This window comes from Eschrichtius robustus, chromosome 2, assembly GCF_028021215.1.
Source record: "Eschrichtius robustus isolate mEscRob2 chromosome 2, mEscRob2.pri, whole genome shotgun sequence".
Classification (NCBI taxonomy): domain Eukaryota; kingdom Metazoa; phylum Chordata; class Mammalia; order Artiodactyla; family Eschrichtiidae; genus Eschrichtius; species Eschrichtius robustus.
In genome coordinates this window covers 151,526,714-151,540,073 of record NC_090825.1, presented here as the reverse complement: position 1 = coordinate 151,540,073, position 13,360 = coordinate 151,526,714, and the positions used below count along the sequence as shown (strand labels likewise).

The following is a 13,360-nucleotide window of genomic DNA, read 5'->3' as shown; positions in this document are numbered from 1 at the left end:
TGTCTGGACTAGGGGAATAGCATCCTCAATGATCTATTTGCACCTACTGTTGCCCCACTCCAATCCCTTCCTGCACAGTTATGGGGAGACACGCCTGACCTTGATACCATTTGATGACACAGAAAACACTGAAAGAGGACCAGTTTGTTTTTCATTAGTCTTGTTCTTGAGAGGTTGTGGAGTGGGCAGTTCATGAGTTTAATCTTGGGCCTGCTGAGTTTTAAATATCCCTGGGATGTCCTAGAGAAGAAGCCAAGCAGGAGGTGTCTGTTAGGTAGATATCTTCTCCCTCCCCATCTAGAGCCACTCTCCACCCATCTCTACGCTGATCCCTGCCCGGAGACATTAACGTGTGTGGCATGTCAAGATTCCATGTATCCCCAGCGCCTGCTCCCGTGTGCGCTGCCTTCTAGTTGTGTTCAGCCCATAGGAGGTACATGAGGGAAGAAGCGTGAAGGCTGAGTATTTACTCGATACGATATACATCCTGCATCATCTCTTCCTCTTCCCCACCTCCTCCTCTTTCCACCCTGCCTCCTTCAAACCCTCCTCCTCTGCCTCCTGCGCCTCCTGCTCTTCTTCCTCCCACCTCTTCCTCTTTTTTTCTCTCTCGAATCCAGTAATCATTTCCACCTCCTCCTTTTTCAAAAAACTAATTAATTAATTTTTGGCTGCATTGGATCTTTGCTGCGCCCGGGCTTTCTCTAGTCGCGGCAAGTGGGGGCTACTCTTCGTTGCAGTGAGTGGGCTTCTCATTTCGGTGGCTTCTCTTGTTGCAGAGCACGGGCTCTAGGTGCCCGGTCTTCAGTAGTTGCGGCCCGCGGGCTCAGTAGTTGTGGCTCGTGGGCTCTAGAGTGCAGGCTGAGTAGTTGTGGCGCACAGGCTCAGTTGCTCCGTGGCATGTGGGATCTTTCCGGACCAGGGCTTGAACCCCTGCACTGGCAGGTGGATTCTTAACCACTGAGCCACCACGGAAGTCCCTAACCTCCTCCTTTAAGCCTAGGCAGTAAAAGCTCCCTGAGATGCTGGACTACTGTCCTCTGTTGTTTTCCCCAAACCCTTTGCAAATGATCTCTTGACTACAGTCTCCTTAATTACGGTACATTTGAGTGTGCCACCTTTCTCTTTCAGGGATTCTGACTTATACTGATAGGTAAGAAATGCCTGGGGGAGAGTTAAATTTGAGTCACCTGAGTAGAGGTGGTCATTGGAGCCGTGGCTATAAATGTGAATATCTTGGGAGACAGTGTAGAGAAGGAATGGGCCCTGAGGAACTCAAACATGTAATGGCTTTCAGAGGAGGATAATCTTGCAAAGGAATTGGAGAAGTAGCAACCAAAGTGAGGTGAAAAATCAGGGCAGTGTGTGTCATAGAAGTCAAAGGAGGCAAAGGGAAGAAAAAGAGCGTTGGTAGTCAAGATTATCAGTTGGTCCTGCAAAGTCATTGGATTTAGTGACTTATACCCTCGTGAATCTGTTACATATTTTCTGTGCTCCCTCTGAATAATGATTTAAATTTTTTTACATTAACTTATCTATAATTTATCTTAGGTAAATACAGTCAAATTTGTTTTAGAACGTATTTTAAGGTAAAAATTAACTACCCTTCCTTAACCATTATTCCAACATTATTTATGTTCTACTTTCTCTATTACCATTATTTCCTCCAACATTCACTGTTTCTAAAAATATAAAGAGATGTTTGAGCACTTTCTACTAGATGTTTAAGAGCTTTCTATTTGACTGTATCATAGTGGTTCAATGGTTGTCGCTTTAGCATTCATTTTAAAATTGATCCATTAGAACAAGTCTAACCTCTTAATTTTAATTTTCAGAATTCTATTATCAATAGCCCCATTTATTCTTCCAGATAAACTCTATATTTTTTTAACATCTTTATTAGAGTATAATTGCTTTACTATGGTGTGTTAGTTTCTGCTTTATAACAAAGTGAATCAGTTATACATATACATATGTCCCCACATCTCTTCCCTCTTGCATCTCCAGATAAACTTTAGAACCATCTTATCAATTAAAAAAAACTTAAACTTCATTGTGATTTTTTCAAGACCGTGAGAGATAGATGGCCAACCAGAGTTCCTAAGGTTCAGTGTATGTAACTGCTGCCGCCGCTTAAGCCTGCCAAAGCAGTGGTACGGCTACTGCCCTTGCATTTGCTACCTCTAGAAACATTCTTGCCAGTAGTGGCAGCAGCGGGACTCAATTACCCTCTTTTCGCACTCCCTCCAGAAGCTCCAGATGGCGTCTTCCGTGGGCAACGTGGCCGACAGCACAGACCCAACGAAACGTATGCTTTCCTTCCAAGGGTTAGCAGAGTTGACACATCGAGCCTATCAGGCGGGAGATTTTGAGGCAGCTGAGAGACACTGCATGCAGCTCTGGAGACAAGAGCCAGACAATACTGGTGTACTTTTATTACTTTCATCTATACACTTCCGGTGTCGAAGGCTGGACGGATCTGCCCACTTTAGTACTCTGGCAATTAAAAAGAACCCTCTTCTGGCAGAAGCCTATTCGAATTTGGGGAATGTGTACAAGGAAAGCGGGCAGTTGCAGGAAGCAATCGAGCATTACCGGCATGCGTTGCGTCTCAAACCAGATTTCATCGATGGTTATATTAACCTGGCAGCCGCTTTGGTAGCAGCAGGCGACATGGAAGGGGCAGTACAAGCTTACGCCTCCGCTCTTCAGTACAATCCTGATCTGTACTGTGTTTGCAGTGACCTGGGGAACCTGCTCAAAGCCCTGGGTCGCTTGGAAGAAGCCAAGGCATGTTATTTGAAAGCAATTGAGACGCAACCGAACTTTGCAGTAGCTTGGAGTAACCTTGGCTGTGTTTTCAATGCACAAGGGGAGATTTGGCTTGCAATTCATCACTTTGAAAAGGCTGTCACCCATGACCCCAATTTTCTGGATGCTTATATCAATTTAGGAAATGTCTTCAAAGAGGCACGGATTTTTGAACGAGCTGTGGCAGCTTACCTTCGTGCCCTAAGCTTGAGTCCAAATCATGCAGTGGTACATGGCAGCCTGGCTTGTGTATACTATGAGCAAGGCCTGATAGATCTGGCAATAGACACCTACAGGCGAGCTATTGAATTGCAACCACACTTCCCGGACGCTTACTGCAACCTAGCCAACGCTCTCAAAGAGAAGGGCAGTGTTGCCGAAGCAGAAGATTGTTATAATACAGCTCTGTGGCTGTGTCCCACCCATGCAGACTCTCTGAATAACCTAGCCAATATCAAGCGAGAACAGGGAAACATTGAAGAGGCAGTTCGCTTGTATTGTAAAGCATTAGAAGTCTTCCCAGAGTTTGCTGCTGTCCATTCAAATTTAGCAAGTGTATTGCAGCAGCAGGGAAGAGTGCAGGAAGCTCTGATGCATTATAAGGAGGCTATTCGAATCAGTCCTACCTTTGCTGAGGCCTACTGTAATATGGGAAACACTCTAACGGGGATGCAGGATGTTCAGGGAGCCTTGCAGTGTTATACACGTGCCATTCAGATTAACCCTGCATTTGCGGATGCCCACAGCAATCTGGCTTCCATTCACAAGGATTCAGGGAATATTCCAGAAGCAATTGCTTCTTATCGCACTGCTCTGAAGCTTCAACCTGACTTTCCTGACGCTTATTGTAATCTGGCTCATTGCCTGCAGATTGTCTGTGACTGGACAGACTATGATGAGCGCATGAAGAGGTTGGTCAGCGTTGTGGCTGACCAGTTAGAGAAGAACAGGTTGCCTTCTGTGCAGCCTCATCACAGCATGTTATATCCTCTTCCTCACGGCGTCAGGAAGGCTATTGCCGAGAGGCATGGGCACCTCTGCCTGGATAACATCAATGTCCTTCACAAACCACCGTATGAACATCCAAAGGACTTGAAGCTCAGTGATGGTCGACTGCGTGTAGGATACGTGAGTTCTGACTTTGGGAACCATCCTACTTCTCATCTTATGCAGTCTATTCCAGGCATGCACAATCGTGATAAATTTGAGGTATTCTGTTATGCCCTGAGCCCAGATGATGGCACAAACTTCCGAGCGAAGGTGATGGCAGAAGCCGATCATTTCGTTGATCTTTCTCAGATTCCATGCGATGGAAAAGCAGCTGATCGCATCCATCAAGATGGTATACACATCCTCGTAAATATGAATGGTTATACCAGGGGTGCTCGAAATGAACTCTTTGCTCTCAGGCCAGCTCCTATTCAGGCAATGTGGCTGGGGTACCCTGGGACTAGTGGCGCGCTTTTCATGGATTATATCATCACTGATCGGGAAACTTCACCTGCTGAAGTTGCTGAGCAGTATTCTGAGAAACTGGCTTATATGCCCCATACTTTCTTTATTGGTGATCATGCTAATATGTTCCCTCACCTGAAGAAAAAAGCAGTCATCGATTTTAAGTCCAATGGGCACATTTATGACAATCGAATTGTGCTAAATGGCATCGACCTCAAAGCATTTCTTGATAGTCTACCAGACGTGAAAATTGTCAAGATGAAATGTCCTGATGGAGGAGACAAAGCAGACAGCAGCAATATAGATCTTAATATGCCTGTCATTCCTATGAATACGACTGCAGAAGCAGTTATTGAAATGATTAACAGAGGACAAATTCAGATAACAATTAATGGATTCAGTATTAGCAATGGACTGGCAACTACCCAGATCAACAATAAGGCTGCCACTGGAGAGGAGGTTCCCCGTACCATTATTGTAACCACACGTTCTCAGTACGGGTTACCGGAAGATGCCATTGTGTACTGTAACTTTAATCAGCTATATAAAATTGACCCATCTACTTTGCAGATGTGGGCAAATATTCTGAAGCGTGTTCCCAATAGCGTACTGTGGCTGTTGCGTTTCCCAGCAGGAGAACCTAATATTCAACAGTACGCGCAAAATATGGGCCTTCCCCAGAACCGTATCATTTTTTCACCTGTTGCTCCTAAAGAGGAACATGTTCGGAGAGGCCAGCTGGCTGATGTCTGCTTGGACACTCCACTCTGTAATGGACACACCACAGGGATGGATGTCCTTTGGTCGGGGACACCCATGGTGACTATGCCAGGAGAGACTCTTGCTTCCCGAGTTGCAGCTTCCCAGCTCACCTGTTTAGGCTGTCTTGAGCTTATTGCTAAAAATAGACAAGAGTATGAAGACATAGCTGTGAAACTGGGAACTGATCTAGAATACCTGAAGAGAATTCGTGGCAAAGTCTGGAAGCAGAGAATATCTAGCCCTCTGTTCAACACCAAACAATACACACTGGAACTAGAGCGCCTCTATCTACAGATGTGGGAGCATTATGCAGCTGGCAACAAACCTGATCACATGATGAAGCCTGTTGACGTCACTGAGTCGGCCTAAATAATGACTGTGTGCGCAGGAGAATTACCCCTGTACCTGAGCCTCAACCTTCTGGGGGAAAGGGAACTAGATACGTTACTTTGTACTTACCTTTGTAGCAATATCATGTTGCAGATGGGTGACAGACAGTGATAACAGATAGCACAGCCAGACTTGCTTCCTGCATGATCATGACAGGGAGACACACAAGAGATGGGAGACTGCTGTTCCACAAGGAGTCTCCGTAGAATTTTGCGGCAGCCAGGTGTTGCCTAAGTCTGGAAGGTCTGATCTCCCTTGGTCTTCCATGGGATGGGTGGTTAGTGTGGAGGGGAGATAGAGATTGCCCAGTCTTCTGAATTAAGTTTTTCTTTATATTTGGGGTATTGGAGCTATTAAAAATGTTTGGTTTCAGGTTTTATTCATGTGACGTGTATATGATTCTTTTGAGATAAGGTTTTAAGCTAAAATATTCCTTGTTTTAGTTTCTGAACTCTACAGACAAATGGGGACTTTGCTGGTGTAGTCTTTTTATAGGTTTTATAAACCACTTGAGCCTATATCAGTCATTTTAGTGTCTGACATGTTTGGAACTATCAGTGCTTTGTTGGTTTATGGCTTAAATTCTTTTTCTGGTCCGTTTCCTTCTTCCCTTCCCCCCACTTTAAACATTTTCCTGTAACTTGGCTAACAAAAAACCAAGTCTGATTCAAAACCTCCCAGAGTGTTTCTCTTAAACACATCATCTGGTGCCAAATGAAGATTCTTAGGAGTGATTATTAATTATGAAGGGCACAGTTGTGGTACTGTCACTGATGATAATAATAATGGATTTTTGGCCTAGAGTTTTGACCTATTGCACCAGTGTTTTACCGTTGACTGCCCCTCTGTGCTGCTTCCAAAAGTGATAGTGTGTGATCAGATTTTTACTTTCACTTCTAAAGTTTGTTCTTTTTTTTAAAGTGAGTCCTGTTCTTCCTTTTTCTTTCAGCAGCAATGAAATCCCAGGTAAGTACAAGTATTCAAATATTTGATCAGTAAGTCCCAGTTATCTCCAGTGCATTAAATAACTTTCATCAAAAAACATGTTATAGGTAAAAAGCTCTGGAGGACCAGCTATGTATATGATTATTATGCTTCAGACCTTCTAGGGTGTTACACATAATAACTTGTCTTCTGGACGTGGTCTTGAAGTCTATGGATTCAGCCTCAGTAGTAGCGAACTGCACTGCTACTTGGTTTGGAGTATAAATTAGACTTTAGCCCTCCTGGGGGTTGAGTTTTTGGTATTGAAAACCATAGGAATGAAATTATTGTATTTCAACAAAGGACTGAGGGCTTGAGGCTTAAACAAGCCAACATATGAATATATGTTTTTGTCTTGCTGTACTGCACATATGCTGTCTAGTAACAGATATTTTGTCTGCTAGTAGTGTTCTAGATTCTGTCTTTCCAAAGTGCTGAGGCAGTGCATCTATTCTGTAGTTGCAGCTGATGCCTGAATGTATCCTAGCTGACAAATGATTGATTAAGAAGCACTTGAATTTCGGAAAGATTTGTACTGTTAACCAAAATCTGAGCAAGGAGTCTCAAATGTAATTCTTAGCCAGAATTACATGTTAATGAACGACTTAACAGTGTAAATCAAGGAACATCAGTGTAGGGATTTCTTTTAATTTATTTTTTACCTGCTTGAAAGAATCAGTTAAAGGTTGCCAGCTTGGTTGCAGATGAACGGACGTTTGAAGTTCACCAAACTACTTCATGTGGAATAGGAGAATAGACTTCCAGCGCCCTCAAGGCTGTGACCTTGCAGCCATTTTACATAGCACAGCATCCCCCTAGAGGGATGAACCTTTCCCTGCCCGAAAAGTAGCCGCTCTGGTTGAAGCTTTGCTTATTGTAACAGGCTTTTGTTTCCAGGTAACATGTCTGTGGAAGGCTTAATTCTGAATAGAGATATAGATATTACTGGAAACTAATTGTTTTTTCTATTATACTCTGCTTTATCAAAAAAGTAAAACATTTACATTGTGCTACAGAAATTCAGATGTTGTCTTGCAATCTTTAAACAATAAATGAATGATTTGCCCTGAAAAACAAAAAACAAAAAACTTCTTTGTGATTTTGTTTGGGATTATTTTAATCCTGTAAATTAAATTGGGAAGAAGTTAAATCTTTATTATATTGCCTTTTAGCCAGAAACTTGATAGATAGATAGATAAATCCATTTATCTTCAAATCTCATTTTTAACTCTAATAAAAGTGTAACCATTTTCTTCAAATAATATGTTAATATATTTTGTGAAGGTCGTTTCCAAACATTTTATATTTACATTCTTCTTTCTGATGTTTCTTAGATATTCTTTGCTACTCTTTCTCTGACTTTTTTTGGTATAATAGTAATATATGTTTCTGGTAGAAAAAAATGAGAAGAAATCAAGAAAAAAAACCCTAAGTATAATTCTAATAGTCAACACCCAGATTCCAGTACAGTTAACTTTTTGGTGTACTCACTCAACGCTTTTTCTATTCTTATGTATGTGTATTTTTATATTTCTTATGTAAATGAGGTATCATACTGTTCTGTAACTTCTTTCATCTGCTATACAAGGAACATCTCATGTCAGTGTATGCACTTCCTTGCTGGATGCTATTCTGTTATACAGATGTACCTTAATTTATTTAACCAGACCTTTACTGGGGACCTTTGTTGTTGTTTCTAACTTTCCAGCATGAAATCATTCTGTGATAAAGCTCTTTTTACCTCCTCAATTCCAAAGAGCCTTGACATTTTATTAAGTATCGGATATATACAAAAGAATATTTATAAAATAAATGTTTAAGGATAAAAAAAGTAACAATGACATGATCACTTGTGCACCTACTGTCCCATTTAAGACATAGAACATTTAAGCCCCTATGTATCCCTCTCCAATCCCATCCTTCCTAATCATTCTATATATATATATATATGTGTGTGTGTGTGTGTGTGTGTGTGTGTGTGTGTGTATATATACATATATATGTATGTATATATGATTTATGCATGCTTTTGAACTTCATATGATTGGAATTTACCATATGGGTCTTTCTGGGACATACTTTTTCCACTTAATAACATGTTCCTGAGATGCATCCACGTTGTTGCAAATAACTACAGTTTATTCATGTTTATTTCTGTATAGTATTCAATTATATGAATATATCAGAATTTTACTCCATTCTACTGTTGGTGAATATCTTGGTTGTTTCTAGTTTTTGCTCTTACAGATATGCTACTATGAACATCTTGTACCTACCGCCCACTACATGTGTACAAGAGTTTCTCTAGGCCAAACATCAGAGAGTAGAATTGCTGAGTCAAAAGGCATGCATACCTTCAACCTAATAGATAATGCAAATTATCTTCCAAAATGGTTGAAATAAATTGACTCTCCCACAAACACTGTATAAGAATTCAGTGGTTCCACATCTCTAATTCTTGGTATTCCACATTGAAAAATTTCTGTCAAGCTGATGAGATTGAAATAATATGCCACTGTGGTTTTAATTTGCACTTCCCTGATTACAAATGAAGTTGAACATATTTTCATATGTTATTTTACCATTTGTGTTCTCTCTTCAGTGATATGCCCAGTCAAATCTTTTTCCCCTTTAAAATAAATTAGGTTGTAGTTTTCTGAATGGCTTATAGTTTTTGGTCTGGATACTAACCCTTTGTCATATGGGTATAGCAAATACCCTCTCCCAGTGTGTGACTCACCTTTTCACTTCTGTTATGGTATATCTTGATGAACAGAAGTTCTTCATTTTAATGTAGTTCACTTTAATAGTAATTTACTTTACTCTCTATGCTTTTCTGTCTCGCTTCAGAGATTCTTCTCATCCGTTAATTGAAAGGGGCATTTTCTTTTATTACTTTCAAAAAGTTTAAAAACTCTACCTAATTTTGAGTCTTTTAGACACCTAGAATTGATTTTTGGCATGTGGTGTGAGGTAGGGGTTCAGATCCCCTTTTTTCTATATGAATAACCAGTTGTCTCAGCATCAGTTATTTAAAGCTCATACTTTCTCAACTGATTTTCAGTGTCCGTTCTGATACACTTGAGAATCAACGTGCCAAGTTCCACTATCCATTCCTCAATGCCCACCAGTCAAAATAAATACTTTGTTGGGATTTTAAATGTAATAAAAGAAATCTACGGATCAATTGGAAAAGCAATGACAACTTTATAATATTGAATCTTCCTACCCATAAACATAGTATCACTTTCCATTTATTTAAATTTCCTTTGATTTCTCTCAGTCATTTTATGATTTTCTGTATACAGGTCTTACTCATATTTTGTTAAATCTCTTCCTAGGTAATTCATATTTTTGATACTACTGTAAATGGCATCTGTCTTTTTATTACACGTTCTAATTTTTTGTTGCTGGTATATAGAAATGCATTTTTAAAATATTGACCTTATAAGTATCAATTTTACTAAAAAAAAATCTTAATTCTATTTTTCTGTATAGGAAAATTTTTAAAGTGGGGGGAAGGGAAGAAGGAAACGGACAAGAAAAGGAATTTAAGCCATAAACCAACAAAGCACTGATAGTTCCAAACATGTCAGACACTAAAATGACGGATATAGGCTCAAGTGGTTTATAAAACCTATAAAAAGACTCCACCAGCAACGTCCCTATCTTTAATATGTATTCTTATGTGTATGTAAAAATCTTATCTCCTGCAGATGACTCCCTAGTTTCTGCCCTCTAATCATTATAAATTGTATATAAATTTTATACTATCTGATATTTCCAACACCTGATTGACTTTTTGTGGGTGATGTGAGTTGCTTGTTATTTTGTTGGGTCTCGCTCATGTTGCTTTTCTTTTTTAATTGTGAATTCATATTTCTATGGGAATTCTTTGAAGCCTAGATAGAAGGGAGTTCATTTAAAAAGGATTTGCAAGTGTTTCTGCCAGATGCTCATGGGTACTACTGAAGGAGGGCCACTTTAAACTAAATTCTCAGCTTGAAGGTTTTCCAGACCACCCAGGTAGTGCAACTCTGGCAACAAAACTCACACGTGAGGGCTAGCTTGTACTTAGAAACTTTCAGGAAAGATTTTTCTTCTCCTTTACCAGCGCCAAATTTTAACATAAGCAAATGTCCTTGTTGTCTGCAATGGGGGCAATTTTATTTCTAGTATACCCTTTCGAGCTTTATGTAGGATTGTCTTTTATGCTGCCCTCTTTGGGCTGGACCTAGGCTTTGTCAACTATCATCCATATTTCACAAGGCTGTGAACACTGGATCTCAAGATCCCCTGATTTGTCAAAAGTCCTCAGTGCAAAGGCCATTAGCAGTGCCTGGGTCATCTCACTTGGGCCTTGCTTAGAATTCCTTTTGGCCTTACTTTATTAGCAGGTCACTGATGCATTTAAAAATATATATATTTCTATATTTTATTCATTGTTTTTAGTTATTCTCAATGGGAAGTTTGTGAAGGGCATGTAGTTTGCTAAGCACCCCCCACCTCACTTCAGCTACACCTTCTCATATCCTAGATCTTTCATTTCCAATATCTATTTCACCTCCTAAATCTCAATTTCAAATATCTTCTCTCTATGGCCATCATCTCCTATCTTTGCGTGCCTCTAATTTACCAGTCCTACCTTAACAATTCTCCAGCCCTATTAGGACTCCCAATTCAATCACCCCCAAATATTCACTGGCCATTTACTCAGGTTCTTCCTCATCCATATTAGAGTCTACGCTGGGTCTCTGTGTTGCAAAATACAATAAAAATAGTGCCTTCTGTAGTTGTGCCATGCTATGGTACTGACTTTGTGTTTCATCATCATAATCACTCCTTTATACACACCCTCCATGTCTTTTTTTTCTTTTTTTTTTTTCTTCGTCCTTCTCTCATCTGATCTGGCACAATTATTGACTGAGTAAACCCGCATTTATCTGCCTACTCTGTACCTAGTTCTGGAGGAAAAGAAGCAACTAGGCTAACTGGTTTCCTTCTAAATGTATGTGGCTTCAGGCTGTAGAGAAATCCTTCTGTATTTCTCTAGTCAGTTCTCTCCACCACCTTTCAAAGCAGCTTCTCTCTGCAAATCCCCAGCCTTCCCTGACCCCAGCCCCCTTTCTCAGTTGATGGCTTCCCTTAGTCCATGGAGACATCCTCATCCACTCACCACCAAACTCCATGCATGTTTAATAGATGCTCATCTTTTCCTCTTGTGACTTCAGATGAACTCTCCATGTTCACATCTAGGGCCATCCTTTCCACTTGTGCACAGGATCCCACCCCCTTTCTCTCCCCTCCACCCCTCACTATCAGTGGTTCTCTGCCATTCTGACTCTCCTCCTGCTCTGAGAATGAACACATCCTGTCAGTTTTTTTTTTTCTTAACATAAGAGACAACTTCTTCTGGGAAGATGAAGTTGATGTACTTTCCCATATTCCTCCAGCTAAGTGAAACTAAAACCCTTGGACATTACATATAAAAGAAACATAAGAAGGCTGAAAGGTAGAGAGAGGAAGGCAGATCAGCTAGGGACTTTGAGACCTGAGGAATGACACATGGTTAGTTCCTACCTTGTTTGTTTGTTTACCTCATATATCCCAGACTTGGAGCTGAAGAAGCTAGCAACCTGCAAACGCCAACAGGCACAGACAAAAAAAAAAAAAAACAACCTTCAACCAAAGCCTGGTCTGCTTAGCCAGAGAACCAGGAATAGGTCAGCCTAGTGAAATAGAAAACTTTTAGAATTATCTAAGCAGCTCTACTCCAGCCAAAAACCACAGAAAAAAAAAAAAACAAACAAAAACTGTGGCCCCACTCCCACCCATGCCAGCCAAGTCCTAGAGGGGAGACTAGACTTCAGCCTTCCGCTAGGCTGTACCAAGTCACCCCAACACACCTGCCAAGGTGGCGGCAGAGAAGGATACATAGGGAGCTGGGATTTTCATCCCCAACAGGCATGAATGATACACACTCTCCTCCCTCCCCTCTCCACAGTACCAGTGGAGACCACACGGGGAGCCTGGACTTCCACCCCCACTGGCAGTAACAAGGCCTCTCTCCCCATCCCAGATGGGGTACTGCCAGAGAAGGCCTAGGGGAGCTTCAGGGCTTTTGCCACCACCCGGCGGTAACGAGGCACTTCTGCCCCTCCCATCCAGGAAGGCATCCGTGAAGGCCTCGTGAGAAGCTGGCACTCCCACACCTGCCCAGCAGTAATGAGGAGCTCACAGCTGTAAGAGAGCGTACACTTTGCCTTCTAGGTCACTGTGTAACCCCAGTGCCTGGAATGACAGGGGCTAGTTGCATGATCTCGCTCAAATCACTCATCCCTTCGGTGTCGCAATTTGTTCCTCTGTAAAATGAGAATGAAAATAATAGCATCTACCTGTAGGTTGCTGTGAGGATTAAATGAGTCCATACATATAAAGCTCCTAGAATAGAAAGTGTTAGCCATTGCTGCTGCTGCTGGCATTGTCATTATTCATTCCTTACTTATTTATGTGCCTCTTAAAATATAGCTTTAGCCGTATCCCAGGAGTTTTGATTTGTAGTGTTTTCATTATTTTTATTTTCTAAATATTCTATGATTGCAATCATATTTCCCCTTTTGTGCCCAAGAGATATAGAGAAGGGTATTTTTGAATTTCCATGTGGGTGGGAAAGTTTTGTTTAAATGTTTCTAATTTATAGTTTTATTGCTCTGTGGTCAGAGAATGTCTGTGCACTTTGTGCTTTAGGAGATTTGTTGATGTTTTCTTTATAGTCTAGTAGATGATCTATATTAAAAAATAAGTTCTTCAATTAAAATAGTTTTTCCCCTTTTCCTCATTGTGAAGGATACATCTTATCCCTAGCCTAAAAGCTGGAGACATACTTTCCAACACACCAAACTAGACATTTAAATGAAATAAAAGCTCCAATCATGTTGAGTTAACATGCTTTATTCCC

The 13,360-nt window shown here is 40.9% G+C and overlaps 1 pseudogene; it reads left to right on the top strand.

Moving 5' to 3' along the window:
- Positions 1-2,259: 2,259 nt before the first annotated feature.
- Positions 2,260-5,397, top strand: LOC137758624 (UDP-N-acetylglucosamine--peptide N-acetylglucosaminyltransferase 110 kDa subunit pseudogene; annotated as a pseudogene).
- Positions 5,398-13,360: the final 7,963 nt, after the last annotated feature.